The sequence below is a fragment of the Caretta caretta genome, chromosome 7 (genome assembly GCF_965140235.1).
Source record: "Caretta caretta isolate rCarCar2 chromosome 7, rCarCar1.hap1, whole genome shotgun sequence".
Classification (NCBI taxonomy): Eukaryota; Metazoa; Chordata; order Testudines; family Cheloniidae; genus Caretta; species Caretta caretta.
Genome location: NC_134212.1, coordinates 31,274,662 through 31,301,921, shown reverse-complemented (window position 1 = coordinate 31,301,921; position 27,260 = coordinate 31,274,662). Strand labels below are relative to the sequence as shown.

The following is a 27,260-nucleotide window of genomic DNA, read 5'->3' as shown; positions in this document are numbered from 1 at the left end:
CCTCCGTTTCACCATCTGTAAAATGGGGAGAATGATCCTTCTTTTGTCTCTATATTATGAAAGCTCTTCGGGGCAGGGATTGTCTCTCACTGTATGTGTGTGCAGCGCCTGGCACAATGGGGCTCTGATCTCAGTTGGGGTCTGTGCAGCACCTGGCAGAATGGGGCTTTGATCTCAATCAGGGTCTGTGCAGCACCTGACACAATGGGGCCCTGATCTCAGTCGGGGTCTGTGTAGTGCCTGGCACAACGAGGGCCCTGGTCTCAGTCCCATTGTGCCAGGAGCTATGCAGACCCACAGTCAGAGACAGTCCCTGACCCAAAGACCTCTCACTCCAAACAGACAAGAGAAGGATGGTTTTCCTCCTGTTCACAGCAGGGAGAAAGGGCCTGGGAAGGATTCAGGTTGGGGATTTTCCAAGGAGCCAGAGTGAGCGGTGCCCAAGGATAAGTGACTCCCTCAAGGAGACAGTGGTGTGGCAGGAATTGAATGCACCCCTCCTGATACCCACGCAGTGCCCTAACCACAAGTCCTGCCTTCCTCATTGCCAGGACCCTTCCTCCGGGACTCATGTGCTCCAGCACCCGTTCTGGTTTTTCTCTTGCACCCACTCGCTCCCAGCCTGGCTCCTTTGCAGCAGCCAAGCCAATGTACACCTGGCACAGACACCCACCTCCTCCCCCAACTTCATTGGCTCCTGAATCCCTGGCACTGTCTGAGCATCTAATTTATACTCTCCCCATGACTGGTGCTCACCCGGAGTGAAATTTACAGAGCAGGAGTCGGCACATAATTAACAAAGCCACAAGCCAACCACATCCCTGCTGGCAAAAGGTCACCGGGTAGGGCAGTGAAAGCAGAGCCAGCCGCAGACATGCCAGGGTAGGGAGGTGCCCAGGAGAAGTGGCAAGGTCAGGGCACAAAGGAAGGGGACAGGGCTGACTGGCATTGGAGTGGTAGGTAAACTGGGGCGTCAGTGCAGGCTGGGATGGGCGGTAGGTAAGGTGGGGGATTGGAGCGAGGCTGGGATGGGCGGGGGGTCGGTGTGGGCTGGGATGGGCGGTAGGTAAGGTTATGGGGTCAGATCAGGGTTGGGACAGGGGAGGCAGAGAAGGAAGGGTTGGTGTAGGGCTTGGAGCGACAGCCTGATTCTCTCTGTGAAGTCCCAGCGCTGAGCACTCAGCACGTTCTTTGATTCACACTGACAGCGCGGGGGCTTTTCTGCCTCATATTAAATATTATCAAAGACTCTGCCTGGAGCAGGCCATCCATAGCAAACAGGGCTCTTCCTCCAGGAGCAACTCCTGCAGGGTCCTGCAGATTGCTAACCACACCCATAGAGACAGGCCACACACCCGCATTCCCAAAGACACACACAGAGACCTACACACACACACACTGCCCAAAGATACGCACACAGACATGCAGAGTCCTATACACACACACTGCCCAAAGATACGCACACAGACATGCAGAGACCTACACACACATGCTGCCCAAAGATACACATATAGAAAAGCACAGACCTACAGACAAGCACAGACCTACACACATACAGCACTGAGATGCAGCCACCTCTGGGGTGGGTATGGGGGCTGTTTATCCAAGGATTGTTTGATGCTGAGATGAAGCTGCCTCTGGGGTGGGCATGGGGAAAGAGATCCCTATATAACTGGCCCCCACAGACAGCCATGTCTTAGCACTGGGGGAAAGATCCTTGTTTAAAGAGCTGCCATACCCCAGAGGTGGCTGCATCTCAGCACTGAGTGAAGCCACAAACTTTCACATCATAAAGGGCTGACAACCAGGGCTTGGGGAGCTCATTCTCTCATAACGATGCTCAGATCTGCACTGAGCCAAGAGGGACTGGCATGGGCTGGGGACAAAGTGGGTATGTCATGGTGCTAAATAAACAATTTTAGAAACCCCTTTGCAACTGCACATGCAGCCCCAGCTTGCTGATCTTCCCCAGCTACTGTGTTAAGACAAAGTTTCTCCATGATCAGTTTCATCTTATCAGATGGCTTGGAGGATTAATGAGTATAATCAGTTTAGCTCATGCCACTCTCCTGCCCCTTAGATGGACCTCGGATAAATTTAATTCAATTGCTGGCCTGACCCGTCCCTGGGCTAATCCAAGCAATATGGTAAAGTCAGTGTGACAAGATCCCCAGCTGGTTTAAATCGGCATGTCTCCATTGGAGTCAGTGGGGTCAGATCCCCAGCTGGTGTAAATCAGTTGTTGGTGCACTGCCATCAGGGGATCAGTGTTGATTCACACCAGCTGAGGATCTGGCCCAGTGAAGTTATTCTGGATTTACACCAGTTCTTACGCTCACTAGTTCTGAGCTACAATATGGCACCTCCAGACCACACCCTGATAGCAGCAAACCACACGCCCTGCCAGCAGAATCAGACCCCCTAAAATATGCAGGATCTAATGAAATCAGGCATCTGTTAAATATCCGAGTGACAAACTCAAGTGCTAATGAGATCAGCAGCTGCTCCCTGGGAGCTAATGATACAGGGCAGAGTATTTCTGTGATAGGCGCATGTGTGTAGGGTGCAGGGACTGGAGATTGTGTCTTTCCTTCTTTGAGCCATATTGCCATTAATGATTGATTATGAGAACCATTAACTGTGATGGGGTGGCATAAATGAGTACACTAAACAGAGTGCGTACGTTTGGAAGTGATAGATGATGGCGGGGGAAGAGGTGTACAAATAGAGGGATGCGTATGGGATAGACAGACAGATTAGATAGAGATTATGTATGGGGATGGATGGACAGATGGACACTAATGTTCTGAACTCTAGAAAATTAATCTGTCTGTGCCTCAGTTTCCCCAGCTATAAAATGGGGTAACGATCCTCCTTTTTCTACATAACCTGTGAGTTCTTTGGGGCAGGGATTCTCTTCCATTGTGTATCTATGCAGCACCCAGCACAACGGGGTTGCACTCCCAGGTAGGGACTATGCGGCACCCAGTATGATGGGGGGTTCTGATCTTGGACCAGGACTATGCACTATATGGTCTGATCTTGGTTGTGGTCTGTCCAGCACCTGGCACAATGGGGACTATGGTCTCAGTCAGGGTCTGTGCAGCACCTGGCACAGTGGGGACCTGATCTTGGTTAGGGTCTGTGCAGCACCTGGCCCAATAGGTCGCTGGTATCTCAGTCAGGTAGCACTGTCACGCTAGAAGTGTATTCTCAGGGGCTCGTTCCGTAGCTTTCCACATCATTGTTATTCACCCGAACACACAACTCATCTTGTGCCAGGTCCGGCGTGGCGGACATGGAATTCCCGCTGGGCCCAGACTTCCTGGCAGGTTGATTGGAAAAGACTCTCAAGTTCACCAGCATGAACCCAGTGGAGTTTTTCCTTGTCAGTTTCCCTACGTGCCACCTCCTGCATTTCAGGGCGCTTGCTAACCCAGGGTGTGGGGGTCATAACTTTGCCCCACTCTAACTGGAAGCACGGTCAGTTTCCAAGCCCCCAGAGCATGCCGGAGCCATTTGCTAGTTGTCTCTGGCAAAGATGGGGACACGGCCCCATTAGTCAGTGGGAGGGGATGATTCGAGGGCAATGCAAGAGGAATACAGCTCCATGGCAAAGAATTTGATCACACCGAGGACGGGCTCTGGCTGTCAGGCCAGGGAACAGAATTACAGCGGTCTGGGCTACGAGCGTGGTGACAGGGTGGGGGCTGAAGGAAAGATATTTACTGCAAAGCCCACAGGACACTCATCTGCCTCCTAATTGTTTCCATTAGGATTAAGCTGTGTCAACTCTGCTGACAAGAGCAGATGCCGCGCCTTGGAAGTTCAGACAATGTGAACACATGGGTTGGGAGACCGTCTATTGCAGGGGTGGCCAACCTGAGCCTGAGATGGAGCCAGAATTTACCAATGTACATTCCCAAAGAGCCACAGTAATATGTCAGCAGCTCCCCATCAGCTCTCCCAGCGCCTCCCACCCACCGGCAGCCCTGCCGATCAGCGCCTCCCCCCTCCCTCCCCGCACCTCCCAATCAGTTGTTTTGTGGCATGCAGGAAGCTCTGGGAGGAAGGGGGAAGGAGCGAGGGCATGGCAGGCTCAGGGGAGGAGACAGGAAGGGGTGGAACAGGGGCAGGCCTGTGGCAGAGGTGGGGGTTGAGCAGTGAGCACTCCCCGGCACTTTGGAAAGTAGGTGCCGAGACAAGGAGCCGCATATTAACTTCTGAAGAGCCGCACATGGCTCCGGAGCCCCAGGTTGGCCATCCCTGGTCTATTGCCTCATCTGTTGGGCCTTATATTAGGAATATCAAGATGCCATGCAGACTGGCAAACTGCTCCTTCTACTCTGGGCCTACGGTAGCGTCTAGCACCCACTGGGCTTGGAACATTCTCTGTTGCCCCATTGTACTGGTCCTTTTATTATGGATATTACAGTAGTGGTGTTACCCCAGCACGTCTGTCCTAATATTGTGTGTATTATGGTAACATCTAGACACGTGCCCCCCTCCCCCCCCCCATGCACACACTGCTGGACGTACAGTCTACTGTTCTTTTATTATGGTATTATGGTAGTACCTAGCATACCATTTATTGCTCCAATGACCTGGTCCTGTTATTATGGGTATTACTATCGCATCTAGAAGCCACGCAGGTTGGCATAGTGGTGCTTTTATTATGGGCATTATGGCAGCATCTAGAACCCACACTGGCTTGGCATGCTGTCTACTCCCCCAGCAAATTGGTCCTTCACTCCTGCCTCCCCACCCCCTGCCAACCTGGTCCTTTTACTATGGGAATTATGGTAGTGTCTAGATGCCCTTGACTGAGATCAGGCCCCATTGGGGTAGAACAGACACGTAAGGTGAAATCCTGGCCCCCTTGAAATCAATGGGAATCCTGCCATGAACTTCAGTCGTGCCAACATTTCACCCTCAGCAGGAGAAAGACCCTGCCCCACAGAGCTCATAATATACACAGACAAGGTAGTTTAGTGGTTAGAATGGGGGTTTGGAGTCAAGACTTCTGGGGTCTAGTCCCATCTCTGGGAGGGGAGTGGGGTCTAGTGGTTAGAGCAGGGCCTGGGGAAGCCTATGGATGGAACAGCAGGGGCTGGGTGTTGGGTTTGAGGGGCAGTGACAGAGTAGGGCGGGGAGCCGAGGGCTGGAACTGCAAGGGGTGTGTGGTCAGGTTTCAGGGGCACCAGCAGAGCTGCATGGGGGAGTTATAACACCAGATTCCCCCCTCATCGGTGCTGTCCCCTTGACTCCCGGAAAGCAGCAGCGTAGCACGCAGTTTGTTTTCCCATTTCTTTGTGCCCTGCACTTACGTCCCCCATGGGGCAGGGACCATAGGGAGAAACCAGAGAGCCAGCTAGTCCAGCAACATCCACTCCCGAGGAACTGCAGTGATGCACAACAGATGGGGTCTCCTAGGGCAGCTAGTTACCTGTTCCCATGCACGGGGCAGGAGTCCCAGGGGTGCAGAGTGGGGCACAGGGACATGCCTTTTGGAAAAACACTGTCATTGCAAAGCCATGCCCCCCGCTTCCACTGGAGGGCTCAGACCTAGCCCCTTTAAAAGCAAACCTGTGTTTAAAACCAGAGGGGAATTTGTTATGCAAGGATATCACCTAAGATGGAAATCAACCATAGAACCCACTGAGATCAGGGCCTCCATTGTGCCAGTCACTGTACAGATCTTGATGTGATTGGTGGCCAGTTGTGCTAGGGGCTGCACAGACCCTGACCAAGATCAGAGCCCCCGTTGTGCCAGGTGCTGCACAGACCCCAGCTGAGATCAGGGCCTGGTTGTGCCAGGTGCTGCCCAGACACACAGTGAGAGACAAAGAGCTTACAGTCTGAGTAGACAAAGGGTGGGAGGGGAAACAGAGGCACCGACAGGGGAAGTGACTTCCAAGTCACACAGGTGGTCAGTGGCAGAGCTGCGAACTGATCCCAGGAGTCTTGACTTCCAGCCCCTTGCTCTAGCCCACTGGGCTCTGCTCTCCACCCAGACCTGGGGACAGAGCCCCGGAGTCCTGGCTCCCAGTCCCCTGTTTGCACTTGAATCACTAGACCCACCCACAACTAATTCCTACAGCACCTTCCCCTCTCAGAGTGATCGTCTCAGGCAGGCACCACTGTGCAGGCTACATTTTCAAGCTTTTTTCCACAACTACTAGGGCTACAGTCGTCATCTGCTGCTTCTTATTTTTTAATGAAAGCTGAAATTCTGCTGTCATAAAATGACTCCAGGAACTGAGTTCCGAAGCCTCTGTGCCTTAATCTGTCCCTGCATTGTGGTCCAATGAAACACTGTCCTCCCAATTCCAAATGGTTCCTTTCGAGGCAGGAAGCCAGCTGAGGACCCGAGGTGCCTGATGTAAGTTTCAGGGGTTAAACATTTCCTGATGCTCATGCAAGGAGAAAAGTAGCTGTAATCTCCTCTCCCAACCTAAGAGCCTAGCAAAGCCACACCTCAGCCAATTGTAAGGATACACCTGATGCCTCTTTATCAACCACAGAGCCAGGGAAACTGACGCGTCCCTTAAGAGCTACCACTCATCACGTTACAGACCCAGCTGCCAGGAGATGAATCCATATTGTGATCTGACCTCCCAGTTCCCTCGGATGTAAATAGAGCCACTGGGATAGATCGCCAACTCCGGTAATTCAGCCGTAGCTGCGCTGGAGTCACTGGGCCAGACCCCAGCCGGGGTAATTCAGCCGTAGCTGCGCTGGAGTCACTGGGCCAGACCCCAGCCGGGGTAATTCAGCCGTAGCTCCGCTGGAGTCAATAGGGCCAGATCCTCAGTTGGTGTAAATCAGCCACAGTGCCATTAAAGTCAATGGGGCCAGATCCTCAGTTGGTGTAAATCAGCCATAGCTGCACTGGAGTCAGTGGGCCAGATCCCCAGCTAGTGTAAACACAATCATTAGTTCCCACTTGCACTGCTCCTTGTGGGGTTGCTTGCAGCAGTGCAAACTGAGCATTCCCCCGTTCCGGTCTGCACACTCACTTTGCAATGATGTAACCGGTTGCACTGGGACAGAGGTGAGGTGGAACCGGGGTCCAGCTGTGGATCCCTCATGAGCCGGGCCCTGCCTCCTCCCGCACACACACTAATTGCGGCATAATCGTTCCCCATACCAATGCCTAATTTCAGAGGCCTCTCTGGCAGAAGGAGGAGGTGGTTGAATTTGACGCAGCCACTTTCCCCCAGCTTCGAATCTCAGCTAAGATGATACCCTGCTGCCAGACTCCTGGTGTGGCCACTTACAGCAGTGCAGAGTGTGTGTGTGAAACATGGCTATCCAGATCTGTTACACCTGGCACCCGATTTCCACGTGCAAGTGACTGTCACAAAGTGCAGAGGAGCCTTGGACGTGGGCAAGCTATGACAGAGCCCCATGTATGTATGTATGTATCTAGCTATCTGCCTGACTCACTACTGTGCTGCTTCTAATGCAGTCTTTTCCGCCAGAGCCAGCTGAATGCACAATGTGTTCCAGTCACTACTGCAGTGTCTCTCTCTCAGACCTGCTCCGCTGCTGTGTCCCTAGCACGGTGCAGCGGGCTGTATAATGTGGCAAGGGTGCCCTGAATGGAGGGAGATGGACAGAAAGAAGGATTCAGTAGGAAGAATGTGTGTGTGTGACTGCCCCCTGCTGGAAACAATCAGTCCTGCTGCTTCTTTGCGCGGGTGTTTGGGAATTGTTTCCTTTTTAAAAGGCCCAGCACTCATGAGCCCCATGCTGTGCTTTCCCTCTGCTTCTAGCAAACATCTTTCACCATTTATGCTGCCTACATTAACCTTTCTGCTGGCTTATTATGGGAACAAATTGCCACTTAAGAGCCACGCTCTCTCTGCCCAGGTCTCCGTCGGTCAGATAAATCTCTCTAGCCTATGCCCATCCCAGTGAGGGAGGATAGAGCACCACCGCCCATCTCCCAGCCATAGCTTGCAACTTGCAGCTCAGGGTGAAGCCAGTGCACAGCTCAGAAATGCTACATCCAAGTGCATATAGCTGACGACTTTTTTCGTAAAGTTCCAGCTGCTGGAGTCATGGAAATCTTGACTTGAAAAACAAATAATGTCAAACATCTAACCCCCTGCCTGAGGTACCCCCATCACCATTGTATCTGGGCACTGTGAAACTTTAAGTTATTTAGCCTCAAAATCCCCCTGTGAGGCAAGTAGTGCTGTCATCCCCATTCAGATGGGGAAACCAAGGCACAGATTGTCACAGATATTTAGGCACCTAACCCCTAGTGAAACCAAGTGACTTGTCCAAGGTCATATAGGGAGTATGTGGTGAAGCAGGGATTTGAACCCTGCTGTCCTGAGTCCCAAGCCAGTGTCCTAACTGTCCAGCCTGCCTCTCCGCCCCACACATGCAGGAAAGAGCTTGGCAAGGTGACCTCTAGATGTTCAAAAGAACAGAAGCAATTTAAAAATCCCAAACCAATATGTACGATTTTTTAAATAAACTCTCATAATTTTTCACACAAAATCTCAGGATTTCGGGGGGGCCTGGATTCAGAATGTTAGGGCACTGAGGGCGCAAATGCTGTAGCTCTCATCAGATTCAATAAAGCTTTCAGATGCCAAAGCAAAGTGTGTCACTCTCAGACTTTCTGAGATATTCATGATATTATCATAGGACCTACAGGCACCATCTGAGATTGAAGCTCCATTGATGGTGGTGGCTTTAGGGCCCAGGCCGGTTCACAGACAGAGTGTCAGGATGGCAGAGGTAGCAGGGACCATGTGCAGACAGCCCCGGACCCTGCCTCTGTAGGGCTGAGTTGTGCTAGCGTCTCATTTCTGGGCCTTCTCCCCCCTGTACCCCATGTGCTACAAAGACCAGAATCCCACCTTGTGGCAGCTGGCGCCTCCCCCCGACTGGCTGCAGTGCAGCGCTCCAGGCGAACCAGCCCCCACTAGTGGCAGGAGGCAGTACTACACCCTACATCAGCCACACTGCATAGCGGTGGCATTATCTTGAGAGCCACTAAGGACCATAGGCAGTCGCCCCAAAGTCAGGCCCCATGGCTGAGTTCCATACAGCATGCACCACGTGTGTCTTTTACAAACCCCTATCATCTGTCACCAGCAGGATCTGAATGCTGCTCCTTCAGGAATGCCATCAGCTGGCAGCGATAGCAGGACTGTTATCCCTTCTGCAGGGGACAACCACTAGGTTGGGATGGAATAAGGGCTGTATGGAAGCAGGGGCAGGGGCCTGTCTTTTTGTTCAGTGTTTGTACAGCACCTGGCACCACAGGCTCCTTCCTGGTCTGAGCTCCTGAGGATCCTAGTTGCTACCGCAATCCAAATTGTACACAATAATTAAATAAATCTCTTTTCAGAACAGCAGGGATTTGGGACAAAGCTGCCACACCCAGGGGGGTGTAAAGAGACAGTAAATAGACCCAGGGGAGTGGTGGGATTGCAATACAGAGCTGGCCTAGACTGGGAACAGCAGGCTGAGGGGAAGGTGACTGGGAGACAGGAGGGATAAGTGGCTACTTCCCTTGCCTGGATGGTACTGATTGTTATTTTATGATCATATTAAAAATTTAATGGAATGAGCCTCTGAGCACTGGGAACAGGAAACCCAACCACACAGGAACCAGGACTCCTGGGTTCCATCCCCAGCTCTAGGAGAGGAGTGGAGTCTAGTGGAGTAGAGCAGTGGGCATGGAAGTCAGGACTCCTGGTTCCTGTGTGGTTGGGTTAACCGCGAGATCACACTCCTCTCAGCCATAGGAGAGGAGTGCGATCTCGCGGTTAAAAGCAGTGCTTCCCCTTCTTCATCAAATAGAAGCTGCTTGTCTACCCTCCATGGCCTAGTCCCACCCATCTGCCATCTCTCGTTTGACTCCCACTTCCAATCGGCCTGTGATGCCGGCCTCCATCGCCCACTTGTTACATCACGTGCCGGAGGAGCTGCCCATAAGCCCCTGCAGCGCCACCTCACAGTCCCCCTTCAATGCCCTCCTTAAAACTCTCTTCTGCCCTGACATCTACAAAAGCCTTGACAACAGTTTGGCTGCTGGTGGGCTGAGCCCACTGCCCATCACACTGACCGGGATTGTCTCATTGTTTCTTTGTGCTCCCTCCCAGGTCTGGCTGTAGCCAGCTGTTGTCTCTTGTCTTATCCTTAGATTGGCAGCTCTCTGGGGCAGGGACTGTCTCATTGTTCTGTGTTTGTACAGAGCCAGAGATGTGTGAGAGCTGGGTAAGTCCAGGGCTGGGATAGCAGCTCTGCAATCGAAGGAAGCATTATTACCTTGTGTCAATTTCAGTGTGTGTGGGTGGGGGGGGGGGAGGCTACCACTGGGCCCCTCCGAAACAGTCCCCCCCATGCACATTAGCTGTGGATCGTATCCTGTATCCCAGCTGCTCTGTTAGCCTGTAGCTCATGGGGTTCCTCTCAGCTCCCCACGGGGTGACTAACAGACCAATTAAAGTGCCAATAAAAAATTTAATCAAGTAATAATGCACCTTACTTTGTTTAATTAGTGTTCTGTCAAGTGAATGAATATTTAAGATGAACATTGTGGAGCCGGTGCCAAGCGCCGGCCCAGCGGGCAGACGGACGGGAAGCCACGCTGCCAAACCCCGTGGCCACATTTCAATTAAACTGACAGCTCCCCTCTACAAGGTAATATTGATCATCGGCTATTAGGTGGCTCCTCAGCACCGTGCCAGGGGAAGGTGCCTGCAGATCAGATGTTACAGCTGTTTTAGGGGGAGCAGAGCCTTACTGACTGCCAACAGTATTGTACTCCAGAGTGTTCCAAAGTGTGGGGCATCCCTGTCCATAGGACTAGCCTTGTTGGGAGGTGAAAATACCACCAGGACGTACTGCAGAGCCACACCTTTCATTTAAAACCAGCCGTGAGTCTCCAGCTGTTGCGGTTGTGAAGAAAAGCTTCAAAACGTGACCAGAACATAACCGACTGCCTGAGTCTGCAGAGAGCCTGAGCCAGTCAATCTGAGAAGAAGGAGCTGCCCTGAGTGTAACTGACGCAGCGACACTGCCTGAGTCTGCAGAGAGCCTGAGCCAGTCTCTCCAAGGGGAAGAACTGCCATGTTCATTTCCACACGGGGTAACTCAGAAGCTCAGTGCTGCTACTTTATGCCTCTCTTGTTAACTATTTCACTGCCCATCACAAGCTGGGGAAAAGGGAGGAATCAATGTGCTCTGAATTCTCAAAGGGGAAGGTGGCACAGAGGATGTAATTAACCACACCAAAAACTTCCAGTTAAGAGGGCATCAGGATAAGCAGGGAAATCAGCTGTTAATGGTAAAGTCTTCTGCTGTCTGTGTAGCCATCATGTCTCCTTCAACTCCATTAGGCATAACCCATGCTGACCCACTCCATGGGCTAGGGCTATCATTTGTTACCTGTGTAGTTACATTATTACACAGCCTAGTGTGGGCGCAGTTATACTGATATAAAGGTGCCTTGTACATTTGATCCATAGTGGTATAGAGGAACAATTTTTGTCTACACACAAGTCCACATTGATCACAATCCCTAGCTCTCTTCATTCCTAGCTCTCAAGGCAGGTCAGGATCATGAGCTCCATTTTACAGAAGGGAAAAGAGCAGGAAAGAGACACGTCCACATTTACCCGGCAGGCCAGGGGCAGAGCTGGGACAGAACCCAGGCCACCTGAGTCCCAGTCCAGTGCTCTATCCACTAGACTGCACTGCCTGATCACATTGGTAGTGATATAAATGTGTCCACATGACAGGCTTGTCTACAGGGGACACTGTAGGAAATTTAAGAAAAAGTCAATAAAGCGGGATGTTAAAGCCCATAAGTTAAAGTACAGTATATCCAGTGAGGATGCTGTACATAGAAGTAAAATGACCCTAGTTTGCTGTAGCTTACGTTATGAGGAAGGTGGGGGGAGGATAGAAAGATAGATGTGCATGGGGATAGAAGATGGATGGATACACACATAGACAAACAGATAGATGAGAATATGGAAGAAAGGTAGGGTAGGCTGGAATATAGAAAAGAAAAAATAGACGCCACTACCCTGCTCCCCACCTTCCCCACCCCCTGAGCACTGGGCCGTGGAAGGACTTTGATAATTATTTGTTTCACTTGAGCAATTCTGCGGCCAGCCAAGGCCAAAGCCCTGTAATGAGTATGGATTTGCCAGTAAATAAGTCCCCTGCGCTCCCCGGGCCCTGTAATAAATGCATTTGGAGTAATCTGGCTATCACCTGCCGTAATTGCTAGCTGTCAGCCGAAATTGATGCCGCATACACTGACTTTGCTACCGCTTTGCCCTTCCTTCACGCTGATCTATCTCCTCCTCCCTGCACCTCCCCTCTATCCGAGGAAAGCTCATGTTCCAGTTAGCCACCGAAGCAAACATCCCCTCACCCCTCCCCCACCTGGGCCAGCCCAAGGAGGAGAGATTCGATGCTAATGAGAAGAGGGCTCTGTTTCTTCCTTGCGTTGACGCTAGGAGTCCTGGCTCCCACCTCTGTCCTGGGTTCAAGTGCCAATGGGTCTTTGCAGCAAGGGGGGGGGACCCCGGTGGTGTGTGAGATGGGGCACAGGCCAATCTGTCGAGATGTAAGCAGGCAGAGAGCACTAGCTTGTGGTGGTGGCTGAAATTTGTTAACTGAAACTTTTTTTCCGGCGCAAAAATGCAGATTTGGAGTCGACTGAAATGTTTTGGGAATTTGCGGTGATGTCACCCAATTGTTTCAGTCAGAAAACTCCCAAGTAATTGAAAGTTTCCATTTTTCAATTCCCAATGACTGTTTTGAAATTTCCTTCCATCTGATCAAAAAAATGTTTTAAAACATTAGAAACAAACCATCTTGTTTGACCTGAAACGAATTTCCCACCCTCCCTTGTGATTTTTCAGAATTACTAGTGAACCAAAAAATAGTTATTCACCCAGCTCTAGATTTGAGATCAACTTCACAAAACCTTCCCTGTGTGTGTTCATCACAGCAGGTGTCCATGGGGGAAGGGTTCTGCTTAGAGCTGGCTGCTTTCTGAGAACTGTGTCCACCATAAGAATTACCACACACTGGTCCATTTGTTCCTATAACCCATTTCCAGTAGTGGCCAATAAAAGAAGAACATGTGATAACCCAACAGGCAGATGAGGGGTAATCTATCCCCCATAAAGGCCCAATCCTAACCTCTGATTAGTCAGAGACTGATTTAAACCATGAAGCACAAGAATTTATCTCCCATCTGAAATCTTTGTTAGATCCGCTGCTTTAGCTTTGGATATTCTCATTATCCATACGAACATCCAACCCCTCTTTGGAGCTTGTTAAATTCTTGGCTTCAACAACATCCAGTGGCAGTGAGTTCCACGTGCTATTACATGTCAAGTGAACAAAGCACTTCCTTTGATCAGTTTAGACATGGCCACCCTCCAAATTCATGGAGACTCCCCTTGTGAGACAGGGAGACCAGAAGTTCCTTCTCTAGACCGGTCAGTATTGTACAGACTTGTACCTTGTCCCATCAAATTGGTCTCCTTTCTAAGCTGAACAATCCTGTACTTTATGATGGTAGCTAGATGAATGGGTGTGTAGGAGGGGAGGGAGGGAGATCCCAGGGCACTTTCCCCAAGATTTGTGATGTTAAACTCAATTTTAGGCTCCAGTTTCAGCTTTGGCCATTTCTTAAACTCCTCCTGCATTTCCACTTGGATACAAGATCTGCCTTTCATTCCACCTCAGGGGCAGCTTCATCTCAGCACCAGACAAGGGATTCCTGTATAAACAATTGCTGCAGCCCACCCCAAAGTACCAGTCCCATTTAGATTAGTGACACTGATTTACATCAGCTGGGGTTTTGGCCCAGCTGACTCCAATGAAGCCATAGCTCTTTTACACACTAGGGCAATGCCACTGTACACCATATGGAATTATGTTCCATAATTCTGCTATTATAAACAAACTCTCAGCCCTAGAGATTAAATTCAACATGGAAGCCACCTTAAGTGATCTAGACAGAGCCAGCCCTGCTTCTCCATAACAGAGGCCAGTTCAGTGACTCACCCTGATTTACACTGGTCTCAACAGGAGCAGAATTTGGCCTTAAAATGGTGCACAAGAGCAGTGCTATCTCATTTTAAGAATCCAGACAAATCTCAACAGCATCACCCACCTCCCAAGAGTCTACTGCGACATTCATCATTTCCACTTAAATCACCCTCTCTTAGAGTCATGTGATGACAAAAGAGTCATGTTTTCTAGCTTAGGACATGCTGGGAAAATTGGAAAACCCTAAAAGGCTGCAGGAAATCCAGAAGCTGAGTTACAGCGAACCCCAGCACTGGTTACACTTTTTATTAAAAGATCTCCTGATTTCTCTGCTGATCTCCTGAATTCTCAAAGGCTTGAGAATGAATCATATGCTCCTGGAGGGAGAAAAGCAATGCTCAAATTTCTCCTCGAACAGTGTGGGGAATAGAATCTGCCCTGTGGGCGGGGAGGGTATCTGGGGCTGCTATTGGCGGGGGGCAGAGGTCAGTGTGTGCCAATTTCTCCCCTTCTCTTGAGGCGATAAGTCTTTCAGCTCACGCATGGCAATTTGTGGGCACCCGACTCTGCTGCTGACACGCCATTTCATTCCCCCACAGCTGTCGAGCCGGCAATCAGGTTTAATAAAGGCACAGGATTAGACAGCTGAACGAGGAATCTCGATGGCCTAACAATGCAATTATTACAGACAGTGCAGCCAGTCCCCTCAACTCCCGGGCCCATCCCAGCTCCAAGACAGCGAGCTCAGCGGGACGCTGAAGGAGGGAGACAGGTGGGTTAGCTGTCAAACTGCAGTTAGCAAGCAAGCTAAGGAGGCTGCCCAGGGCGCACTGAGGGTGAGTGCAGATAGATTTGGTATATAAATTAAAGGCATGTGGGAGGGCACGGATAGAGATATGCATAGACAGTGGTATGTGCATGATCACACAGGTAAGTATGCAAATACACACCCCCATACATGTACACACATATGCAAATGCATGCACACGTGCATGTAAGTGCATGCACACACATGTCTGGAAATACACATATGCACAGATACATGCGTATGCAAACACATATGCAGATGGAGGCACACATGTATGCATACAGCTGTACATCTGCAAATACATACACACACCTGAACAGGGCCCAATTTTCTATTCGCCCTTCCTGTTTGACATCCCTGCAAAAAATGGCACGTGCATTTCTCTTGTTCTCATCTTTTATTTACCCCAGCTGCACTGCAGCCCCACCTCCTGACCCCGGCTACAATCTACTGCAATCATGACACTCACTCCTCTGCGGTTCCCGCCCCGTGTGGCAAATGACTGCAGGACTTGAGAGGCCCCCAGCGGCCTGTCTCAGGGTACTGGATAAAAGGATTCAAAGCACATGCTGGCTCCCTTGCATCGCAACTGATTTACAGGGGGCAGTTGGCGAGGATAGCCAAAGAGCCGGCCGGGGGAAAGGAGACGGAGGGAAAATGCCCCTCCAGTGCTCTGCAAGTTCTCGCTGCAGCTCCCAATGGCGCCTCCAACCAGAGGCCTCCTCCCCATGCGGCTGCTAATTGTCATCGTACCCCTCGCGCCCCTCGCCTCCATCAGAAACCAATGCGTGTCCTGAACTCAATGCCGCAGAGCACAGGGCTCCACACAGGCGGCCAATGGCACAGGGCACTGTTTGCATCAGCCCCAGCCTCCCCCTGCTGCCAGAGCACAGCCACCCTGGACAATGGCTCCCAGCTCCCGCTGTGCACACCAGCCCCTGGCAGGGGCGGAGGGGGAAGCCAGCATCCCGAGGCACAAGGTGCTGTGGGGCACTGAGTACAGCAGAGTGCCCCAGACTGGGGGTCTCGATCACACCCCTCTGCAGGAGGGGGGTCACACTCATTGCAAAGCATCTGCATGGTGAGACACGCCAGGAATTCCCTCAGAAGGAGGTCAGTGGGGAGGGTCCTGGGTGGCACACGGATTGTTACCTGCTGTTGCACTGCAGGGAGCATGGTCAGACAGCTCTGAGCTCAGCTGCCCCTCCGGAGTCTGCATCCCCTGTTTTGGGCTGCCTCTCTCTGCTTCCCGGAAGCCGGGGTAACTGGGTAGGTAGAGGGGCGTGTATGACAACAGAGACATCAGGACTAGGGGTTCTAGTCCCAGCCTTGGAAAGGGAGTTGGGTCTAGGGGGTTAGAGCAGCCGGATTTAGTGTCAGGACTCCTGGGTCCTATTCCCAGCTCTGAAAGGGGAGTGGGGTCTAGTGGTTACAGCAGGTGGGAGTAGGGACTCCGGACTCCTGGGTTCTATCCTGGGCAAGTCCCTCTGCCTCAGCATCCCACGCTATAAAACAGGGAGGACAGATCTCCCTTGTTATGCTGTTTGAGGGCTGCTGTGGGAAAGCTGCTACAGCACTGAGACTGCTGCTAATATTGATGCTATACCCAGATTAACCCTTTCCCTCCCTCTACAGTTACCAGCCCAGAGAGCCCATCCGGCTGAGCCTGTGAGATCCACCCATTACATGGCTTGCCCAGCTGCTATCGCCCCCAGCTTACCCTCTCCCTGGAGCCAGGCTATGTCGTGCTGCTGCTCCCCACCCCGTCACCTGCCACAGACCCAGGCGTCCTGAGCAGGAGGACCACAGAGCCCGCACTGCTGGCTGGGACCCCGGAGCACCCAAACGTGAGTTGAACCTGTTGGCTTCATTAATTGGGGGGGTTGGGGGGATACAGTTCAAAAGGGCGTTATTAAAACATCCGATCTTTGGTTAGAAAACGGAGTCAGAGAAGGAAAGCACTATGGACCCAACGTGACCTACATATACACCCCACTCTACCCAGCCGTCTATCTCCATTCCCACCCCCCTACCTGTGGGTCCCCCTGTACCTCATTAGCTGTGGCATGTCCAAGCATGGAGCGGGCTGGCTGCTGAAGGTTGCTCGGCTGCTCCAGGCCCTTGTGTTGTGGCCTGATGTTCATGCTCACAGACAGTACTGGAACAGCTGGGCCCCAGGGCTCTCCCTGTGGGGCTGGGCCCCTGCAACCACAGTGACTTGGAGAGTGGCAGCCAGCTGTCAGGAGGCCCTGGCTGATGCAGAGCATGGGCATTGCACGGATTCACAATGCACACCCGGCGGTAGGGAGGGCATGCTAGTGTCTGGAGCAGGAGGTCTGTGTGTTGGGACTGAGGAGCTTTGGGATGGCTGTGAGGGGAGGGGAGCTCAGGGCTGGGATCAGACAGCAGGGGCTGAGGCGCTGGAGTGATACTCAATTAAGTATGTAAGCTGCTGCATCACATAAGGGTTCCTAACCATGCTCCTTCAATTTCTCTGTATGCATGTGGGTTGGGGAGCAGCCAGGACTCCTGGGTTCTAGTCCCAGCTCTGGGGAGGGTGGGGTCTAGTGCGTAGAGCAGAAGAGGCTGAAACTGCTGCGTCCTATCCCCAGGTCTGTGGAGGAGAGTGGCTCCCCCTAGCCCCTCCATGGCTGCCGGGTTTGTGATTCAGCTGGTGCTGACACATCCTCACCAAGGTCGGAGGGAGGGGCACCCAGAGCCCTTTAACTCACTTTTATTTGTCCTCAGAATTGCTATTGATTTACAACCGTTTGAACTCTGCCCAGCCACTTCCAAGTATGATGAGCTGGCGCAGGCCCGCTCCCTTCCCCTCCTCAAGAACAGAACCCAGGAGCCCTGATTCGACCCCCCCCCCACTCTAACTCCCCTGCCCCCACTCCCCTCCAGGACCCCAGACTCCTTCAGGACAACCCCCCGTGATTTTAGAAGTGATTTCTAAGCCTTTGCATCCTTTCCTCAAGCCCCACTTCCAGGATTCCTTTGCTCCCCCCTTGTTAATTGCAGTAGCTAGAGCCAGCCTGTCCCCATCCCCACAGGCAATCTTGGCCAGCTCAGAGCCCCAGCTGTCTGCTCCCTAGTTCATTCTCAGATCAATATCCTTGAGAAGAGGCTTTTCCATTCCCCAGAGGCAGCTGGCTCTGTGCTAACTGAATCCTGCCCTTCGTCCCTAATCCAGCGATGCAGCTACAGGCTAGCCAGCAATTTGATGGGCTAATGTCCTGATTTCCTCCAGGAGAAGCTACTCTTAGCATTGGAGGCTACGGGAGTGATTGGATTGCACGTTAGGAACCAGCCTTATTGTTATGGTACCAGCTAGAGGTCTCCACCCGTCCTGCCAGGTGCTGCACAGACCCTGGAAGCTGCAAGCCCCAATTGCACCAGGTGCTGCACGGAAACAGAGTGACAGTCCCTGCCTTGGAGCACTCTTAATCGGAACAGACAAGGGGCAGGAAGGGAAACAGAGGCACCAAGTGAGGAAGCGGTTTGCCCAAGGTCACCCAGCAAGTCAGTTCTAGCCTACTCCCTTATTTGCTGAATCTTGACATCTGTAAATTTGTCCGTAAAACCTAAATGCTATGTTGGGAGTTTGTGTGTGTGGCACAGGAGCGAGCCCAGGGCAGGGATAACAGGGGGGTACATGGCGAGATTGAGGGGCACAGGCAGAGCTATGGGGAGCCCAGGGCTGGGATAGCAGGGGGGTGCAAGATGGGATTGAGGGGCACAGGCAGAGCTGGGGGGAGCCCAGGGCTGGGATAGCAGGGGGATGCAGGACAGGATTGAGGGGTGCAGGCAGACCTGGGGAGAGCCCAGGGCTGGGATAGCAGGGGGGTGCAAGATGGGATTGAGGGGCGCAGGCAGAGCTGGGGGGAGCCCAGGGCTGGGATAGCAGGGGGATGCAGGACAGGATTGAGGGGTGCAGGCAGACCTGGGGAGAGCCCAGGGCTGGGATAGCAGGGGGTGCAGGTCAGGATTGAGGGACGCAGGCAGAGCTGGGGGGAGCCCAGGGCTGGGATAGCAGGGGGTGCAGGTCAGGATTGAGGGGCGCAGGCAGAGCTGGGGAGAGCCCAGGGCTGGGATAGCAGGGGGTGCAGGTCAGGACTGAGGGGCGCAGGCAGAGCTGGGGAGAGCCCAGGGCTGGGATAGCAGGGGGGGCAGGTCAGGATTGAGGGACGCAGGCAGAGCTGTGCCAATTATTTTAAAGCACACATCACCCATTTGCAGACTCCCACTGTATCGGTGGCACTAGGGCATAGAAAGTCATGCATGTGCTTTCCATACTGGCGCATGCTGAACCTTTGCAGCTGGGGGAGGGGCAGGGCGCAGAAACAAATTACAATTACAATCCACATCGGGATCCCGGCAACGCGTTTAATTTAAACCGACTTGCAATAAAAAGCTGCAAATCTGAACACTGTGGAGTCTTGGGGGATATTGAACAAATTGCCTGGCAGAGAAACACATTAAAAATTACCCTGCAATCAGAACAAACTAAAAAGTTAAATTACAGGAAGCGGAATCCATATGTAAATGAGTGGCACAGAGAAGTGGGAGTAAGCCTCTGTGCGTGAAGATGGGAGCCAGGACTCCTGGGTTCTCTCCCCAGCTCTGAAGGAAAGTGGTGTCTAGTGGTTAGAGAAAGGGGGCTGGGAATCAGGACTCCTGGGTTCTAACCCCAGCTCTTGGAAGTAGGGTGATCAGATGTCCCGATTTTATATGGACAGTGCTGATTTTGGGGTCTTTTTCTTATAGAGGCTCATATTACCCCCGTCCCGATTTTTCACACTTGCTGTCTGGTCACCCTACTTGGAAGGGAGAAATCAGTGATGTTGTGTCTGGTATCTTCGGAGCGCAGTTTGTTTATTTACATTATATACCTTTTAAAAAAAAAGAACCCCAAGAATCCCATGACTTTAAGGAAAATGCCAAAAATCATGAGATTCAGGAATAAATCCTGAAGATTCGCAATGCTGCTCTGTTAATTATACCCACGCCCTTCCCACAGGCAGGGATAGATCCCAGGAGTCCTGGCTCCCACCCACGCCTTGCCCTAACCGCTAATCCACCTTTTCCAGCAACCACAGTTACACCCAGCGAATTTGTTTGAAAAACCAGCACATCTGTAATCGATGTGGGATCTTACATAGCTTTAATTCCCCCAAACAGCAGCCTCTGTCTTAGGTTCCACAACTGGTGTGGGAGAGGGTGAGGAAAGGGCTGCTTTGCTTAGAGAAGAGGCACATTGGTATGCAGTTTGCCTCTGGCAAGACAAAATAGAACCCAGGAGTAGGAAGTCTTCATTCCTCCTCATGCAGTGAGCCTATTACAGCCCCTAGCAGCACTGCTAGGCATGGAAATTGGTGTAGCTCCTATGATGCATGCAAAACCATTTGGGAACAGTGTTTAGAGTATTATGATACTGGGCTGAGTACAGGGGTAACTGGGTGAAATGTAATGGCCTGAGATGTGCACAAGGTCAAACTAGATGATCTAAAGGTCCTTAAACTCTATGGCTCTGTGAAATCTACAAATCCATGAATGGAACTGGTCAAGGAAGTTTAATCCAAAGTGGTTTCCATCAAAAAATGTGGCATCATGGGAACGTTTTGATTCTAATGATACTTTCAAAGGGAGAAAGTCATCATGGACCGTCTTGATTTTCTCATTTTGATGATGTCGAAAAATATCCTAGAATCATAGCAATGCAAGACTGGAAGGGGCCTCAAGAAGTCACCTAGTCCATCCCCAGGACTGAGGCAGGATGAATCTGTGCCCAGAATGCAAGAAGGATGTTGATAAATTGGAGAGGGTTCAGAGAAGAGCCATGAGAATGATTAAAGATTAGAAACCATGCCTTATAGTGATATACCCAAAGAGCTCAGTCTATCTAGTTTAAAAGAGAGAAGGTTAAAGGGGAATCTAGATTACAGCCTCTAAATGTCAACATGGGGAACAAATCTAGCAGAGACAGATCTAATATGATCCAATGGCAGGAAGTTGAAGCTACACAAATTCAGACTGGAAATAAAGCATCAATATTTAATGGCGAGAGTAATTAACCACTGGAACAATTTACTTAGGATAAAATCAAGATTTTAATGTTAGTCTAAAAGATTTGCTCTAGGAATTATTTTGGGGAAGTCCTATGGCCTGTGTTACACAGGAGGTCAGGCTAGTTGATCACAGTTGGCCCTTCTGGCCTTGGAATCAGTGGGAAATGTTTCATTTCAGTGTCACCGTTTTGATTTGTTTAGTTTCCATTTTTCTAAGCTATTCAAATATTTCTAATAATGTATAATATGTAGATATGTCATGTATATATTATCTATAGTACATCTGTTACATTTAATAGTTTAATAGCATAGAAAAATGGAAAGAAAATGAATCAAAGGGAAATGATCCATTTTTACCTTATTGAGAATGTCCTACCATTTTTTTTCAAAACAAAATGTTTCAATGGTCCCTGGTCAACATAATTTGGCCCTTGCTTTTCATGGGAAACTTTAAAATTTTGGCTTTTCACTGATTTGGAATGAAAAAATCCTTCACAATGTTGGGATTTCCTGTGGAACAGAAATTGCATTTTCCCATCTGCCCTGAGAAGGAGTTTTTACCTTCATCTTTGATAGCTCTGATGCTTCTGTTATCCTTCTGCACGAGCTTCAGAGGTGCATCTAGGAGCCTGGCTTCTGATCAACATGCCTATGTTGAGTCGTAACAAAGTGGTTAAAAACCAAGCCAGTTTTCTGAGGAGAATTTGCAGCAGGTGCTGCAAAAAAGAGAACACCCCTAAATTGTGGATTTAATTGCAAATAAAATAATAATAATTTCTCCCTCTTTTTTCCTCCATCATGGGCAATTCTGAAATCAATATTGGCTGTTTTTCTAAAAGAGGTGCTCTAGGTCAGGCATTATTTCAGGGCAGTCTTATAGCCTGTGTTATACAGAAGGTCAAACCAGATGATCACAGTGCTCTCTTCTAGCCTTAGAATCGAGGATTAAATGGATGCATCACACTAGAATGGGCTCTCTTGAGCCACTAGGGCTACACAGGGGGAAGTGTATTAAAGTCTGGTCAGCATAGGTGCAACCATAGAAGGTTTGCAGCTTTTAATTAAAAAACACTCCAGCTCCCACAAAGTTTAGTGTCAGGGAGGATGATTTGCATCACTAAAGAGTCACAAAGAAAGCCGGGGGATCTTGGGTCACTGATTTTTCAAGGCCAGAAGGGACCATTAGATCATCTGGTCTGATTTCTTCCTGTACAGCAGAGGCTGCAGAATTTCACCAAATTACCCCTTTACTGAGCCCAAAAACCTGTGTTTGATTGAATCAACTTCCAGGGAGGCATCCAGTCAGATGGAAAATCCATCCCTTCTCTTGGGAGTTTGTTCCAATGGATAATCACTCTCCTCAGGAGAAACTGATGACTTATTTCTAACTGGAATATGTCTGCCTTCACCTCCAGCCTTAGGTCCGTGTTCTGCCTTCTCCATTAGGTTAAAGCGCGCTTTAGCACTGATATATTCTCCTTGTGAAGGTACATATGCTCCAGAGTCAAGCCCTCTTTCAGTCTTTCTTCTGAGAAGCTAAACAGATTGAACTTCTTATGCAGGGGCGCCAGGATTGGGACGGGAGGGGAGGCCCCTATCACTTTTAAAAGTAAGATCATGTAAAAGCTTTTTACCGGCCGTAAGGGTGAGCAACAGGAGAAGCAGAGAGGAGCGAGTGGAGCGGGAGGGGGATCTTGAGGGGAAGGAGTGGTGCGAGGGCGGAGCCTCAAGGGTATGGGCAGCGCAAGGGCAGAGGCAAGGGTTGGCACGGGGGCAGGGTCTCAGGGTGAAGGGGCAGAGCCGGGCCACTTTTAAGGAGCTTCTGCTGCTCCTGTTTTTACATCTCTCCCAGTAAGAGCATTTTTTCCATCTCTCATCATTTCTGTGGCTCTTCTCTGCACTCTCTCCAGTTTTTCAACAGCTTTTTAAAAGATCAATTCTTGAACATCCAAGACACTGGATTGGCTCAACTGATGCAATTAGAAAATTTACAATCAAATTACGCAGCCAGGGGTTAGTGGCAGGACCATGGATGGTGTTTCCACTAGTTTGAATATGAATTATAGCCTCATTTGCTGTAATAGGCGCCCTTTACAGTGCTGGAGAAGGATTCTCAGCTGATGCAAACAGGTGTATTTATACTGGCTGGGGATCTGACCCACTGACTCTAATGGGGGCAGTGTCAGTTTACACCAGCTGAAGATCTGGCCATTGTTTCCAATGGAGCGACGCTGATTTACATTAGCTGGGGATCTGGCCCCCCTGACTCCAGTGGAGCGCTGCCAATTTGCACCAGCTGAGGATCCACTGAGGGGGGCCACTGCACAAACCCCAACAGACTGAGGGCCCAGACACAATCCCCAGCTCAAACAGTGGACAGTCTAAATAGTCAAACGGTGGGAGGGGAAACTGAGGCACGGGGAACGGATGCCACTTCCCCAGGTCACCCAGCAGAGCCAGAAATAGATGCCACATGACCTATATCTTAGTGCAGTCCCCCTATCCACCTGACCTTTTCAATCTTCTAATATCATGCTACAGCAGAACAAAATGATAGCAAAACCTCCCACATCATATTTTCAAGCCCTCCCCCATATATCTGTGCCTTCCTCTCTTGCTGACTCCAAAGCTGAGACTGATTTCCTTCCCCAAATCTCTGGCAGCAGTGGGGCTAGGGGAAAGGATAAGGAAGGGGGAGCATTGAATAGCTGGTGATTATTTCCCCCGTCCACAAACAATCTCTTTAGCTTGTCTAAGAAGAAAAAAAATAAATAAACCGTAAAATCTATATCCTTGGTATATTACAGCCATTGGGTGCGGAGAAAACACCATAACTAATGCCAAGTGAATGAGAGCGTTAACAATAGGGGGCTCAGTATAAATAAATAAAATACAATATGAAAATAATACACCCATACACACACACACCCCATTCTACTGCAAATAAAAATAGATTTCTTATCCTGGGTGGAAATTGACTAACTGTTATGGCATATGAGGCATGAAACATCCAATTGGGAAGGGCTAGAGATATATATTATGTTTTTAAAGGGAACAGCCGCATGCCAGAGAGAAAGGCCAGGAGGGCGAATTATCTCAATGGAAATCAGGCCGATAAAAAAACCCACAAGTGCCCAGCATGGAGATCATGGGCTCTTTAACTCTCACTTACTTCATTACACATGGTCCTTACATTAATGAACACCCCAGCAGTAGCAGTCCAAGAAAGCCTGGGCAGCAGAGAAATCGCTGGGTTTCTGACAATGGACCGGCTTGCTGTGTCCTTTTAGTTTGTCTCTCAAGTCTCTGGCCTGCATTCTGTTCCCAGTTCAGGGAAGAGAGCGGGGTCCATTGGTTTAGAGAGGGAGGCTGAAAGTACTGGGTTCTGTCCTTTGCTTTCGGAGGGAAGTGTGGTGTAGTGGTTAGAGGAGAGAGCAGTAGGCTAGGAGTCAGGACACCTGGATCCTATCCCCAGCTCTGGCCAGCCTCAAAAGGGGTTATATGTATCACACAATCTCTCTCTCACCAGACATAATCCTTCTCCATCTATCTAAGGATCTATCCTGCCATCTCAGTGAATAATCATTGCTCAACAGTACAGATAAGATGAGCACGTCCATTTCAGACTGCTCTGTACTTTATAGGAATCCTGGCACCACAGTGGAACAATGGGGCCCATCTACTCAGGTATCCCATCTGCAACAGAAGCTAGAACCAGCTATAAGAAACCCCTTAGTGGTCAATTATGGAATAACCAGCCACTAGGGAGGTGTTTACCTGAACCCCCCATCACTGAGTGGCTGGTTTAGTCTGACCCCCAACCGTTTAGTTCAGCCAAAAGAAGGATTTCCCAATGGCTAGGGCACTAGGCTAGGCGCTAAGAAATGTGGGATCAATTCCCTGATCTACCACAGACTCCATTTCTCTTCTCTGGCCCTTGGTTTTTCCATCTGTAAAATGGGGAGAATAATCCTTCATTTGTCTATTTAGACTGTGAGCTGTGTGGGGCAGGGACTATCTCTCACTGTGTGTCTGGGCAGCACACAGCACAACGGGGGCTGTGATCTTGGTTGGGGTCTGAGCAGTACCTGGCACAATGGGGGCCCTGATCTCAATCAGGGTCTGGGCAGCACCTGGCACAATGGTATGTTGTGGATGTTAAATATTTTGAGGTGCTAATTAACAGGGTCCATCTAGGTAAGATAAATTGATCATGCTCACTACTGATCAGGTGTATGCATCAGCTAAAATCAGCAGTTTATAATTACTGCACTGTGGGAATGTGTCTCTCTTTATTTTGGGTGTTGGTTAATATTTTTTAAGCACAGCAAAAATAGTAATAATGAACATATAGAAATGCCTCTTCCCCATTAACCCTAATACTTAAGGAACAAGCCTATTGACACAGTCACAGGAGATTATGCCAGTCTGATTGGATTAAATTCAGCAGATTGGCACATCAGAAAAATAATCAGGCAGTTAAAGACACAGGGAAAATAATTTATTTCTGCAACGCGGGGCCATTGTGTTCATAATAATGCAGTGGGGCGTGTGGATAGGAGCGGGAATTGTAAAGCGTGGAGGAGACAGTAGGTTTCTGAAGGCTGATTACAATCCCATATAAACAGGGAAGAGATGAGGATGAGTTAACCCCTTGGGTGCTCCCTCAAGGAATCCTGAGAACCAAAGATTTGCCTAGAACAGATTTTTTATGCATACACAGCGCCGTTGCTCATTCTGCCTTAATTCTAAGGATGTTAGATGAGAAGGGAACTCGGTCTGTATGGGCCATTCAATGCTTAGCTCCTGATTGTCTTTTCTTCTGTGTCTGTACAGCACCTAGCACAATGGGGTCCTGATCCCTGGCTGGGGCTTCTGGGCGCTACCATCACACAAGTATTAAATAACTTGGAGCTGAATGCCCGGGCTGTTGCACAGGTGAATTTGTGTAGTCGTGTATGTAAAAAAGCCAAAGATGGCCGAGAACATACAAACTGGACGACGGTAACAGACCGCGAATCTCAGGAATAATTGACCTTGGTGACACTCTGAACAAAGAGAGCTCTAACCAATGCTTGGAGCTCTTTCTATCAGGTCACACTGACTCAGCAGACATTCTAGGGTTCGTGACACACGGTGACAATCCTGGAATCTTATTATCTAGCTAAGATGGCTGAGGATGCTGGCTGCAATGGTGTTATTTTAGTGGGGTGGTAATTTGTCAGATGAGTCCCAGCCAACTCATTGCATGCGTCACACTGGTGCTGAAAGGGAACACATTTCAGACACCTAGGTATGGACGGGAGCTGGCACCCTCTGGATGGGAAAGGCCCCATTCCCCACCCCTCTGAGCAGCCAGTCCCCTACCAGGGCTGGCTCTAGGTTTTTTGTCGCCCCAAGCAGAATGCCACCGAAGCAAAAAAAAAAAAAGGGTCCGGAGTGCCGCCCCTTGAAAAGTGCCCCAAGCACATGCTTGGTTTGCTGGTGCCCAGAGCCGGCCCTGTCCCCTACTAATCTGAGTTTGCAATCCAGGCAGACGACTCCCTTATCCCAGCCCCTCTGCAACTGTCTTTAGAGCCAGGCTGCTTAATGGCAACGACGTCATGATGCCGAGAGCGGTGGCAGCAGTAGGAATGAAACGGAGCAGCAAGTGCTGCAGGGGCATCAAATTCACAGGATCCGGGCCATTAACTGGGGCATGGTTCCTAAGGAGGAAGGGGGAGGGGCATGTGTAAGCCTCACCCGTTCATTCTGTCGCCCTCTAGTGGTAGCAGGGAGCCACATATAGAGGTTGCTGAGCCTCCTTACAACTTTAGATCTTTTAGCTCAGGCTGCAGAGGCTTGGGACCCTATTAAGAGAGATCCCTAGTTCCATCCCCGCTGCCAGCTACAGCTGAGCATGGAATGCATATTTTGACGTGTTGGCAACTTCAAAAAACCAGGGGGAAAAGTTATTTCAGCTCAGACTGAAAATGAAAATTTTCAGCAAACCAAAAAATTGGAAAAAAATCACCTTGATTTCCACCATTTTTTGACATTTGGGGATTTAAAAAATAAGATGAAAGGACACATTGAAACGCAGTCATTTTGAACTGGAAAATCAAAATGTGTCAATGTTTTTTGAGGGGATCAAAACGAACAATCCCACAACGCCACCAAAATCCACCAAACATGTCGGTGTCACCAAATCTGCATTTATTGCCCCAAAAATGTTTTGGCCAAAACATGCCACCCATCTTTCCTGCCAGCCACCCTGCCAGGGTACCGTAGTGCATGGGCCAGGGAGCTGATGCCTTTTTTTTAGCCAAGCTTTCCCCATAACACCAGCCCTT

The 27,260-nt window shown here is 50.1% G+C and overlaps 2 protein-coding genes across 6 annotated transcripts in view; one reads left to right on the top strand and one right to left on the bottom strand.

The window, feature by feature from the left end:
* Positions 1-27,260, bottom strand: part of MACROD1 (mono-ADP ribosylhydrolase 1) — a 185,237-nt gene that overhangs the window by 81,004 nt on the left and 76,973 nt on the right. The window lies entirely within an intron of this gene.
* Positions 1-27,260, top strand: part of FLRT1 (fibronectin leucine rich transmembrane protein 1) — a 94,312-nt gene that overhangs the window by 21,682 nt on the left and 45,370 nt on the right. The window contains exons 1-3 of one of the 2 annotated variants that reach the window (XM_048856786.2): positions 10,893-11,119; positions 14,649-14,821; positions 16,493-16,704. The gene's annotated coding sequence lies outside the window, so the exon portion shown is untranslated. Of the gene's footprint in view, positions 1-10,892; positions 11,120-14,648; positions 14,822-16,492; positions 16,705-27,260 lie in introns of those variants that run through there. The other variant, XM_048856785.2, reaches the window with a different exon arrangement.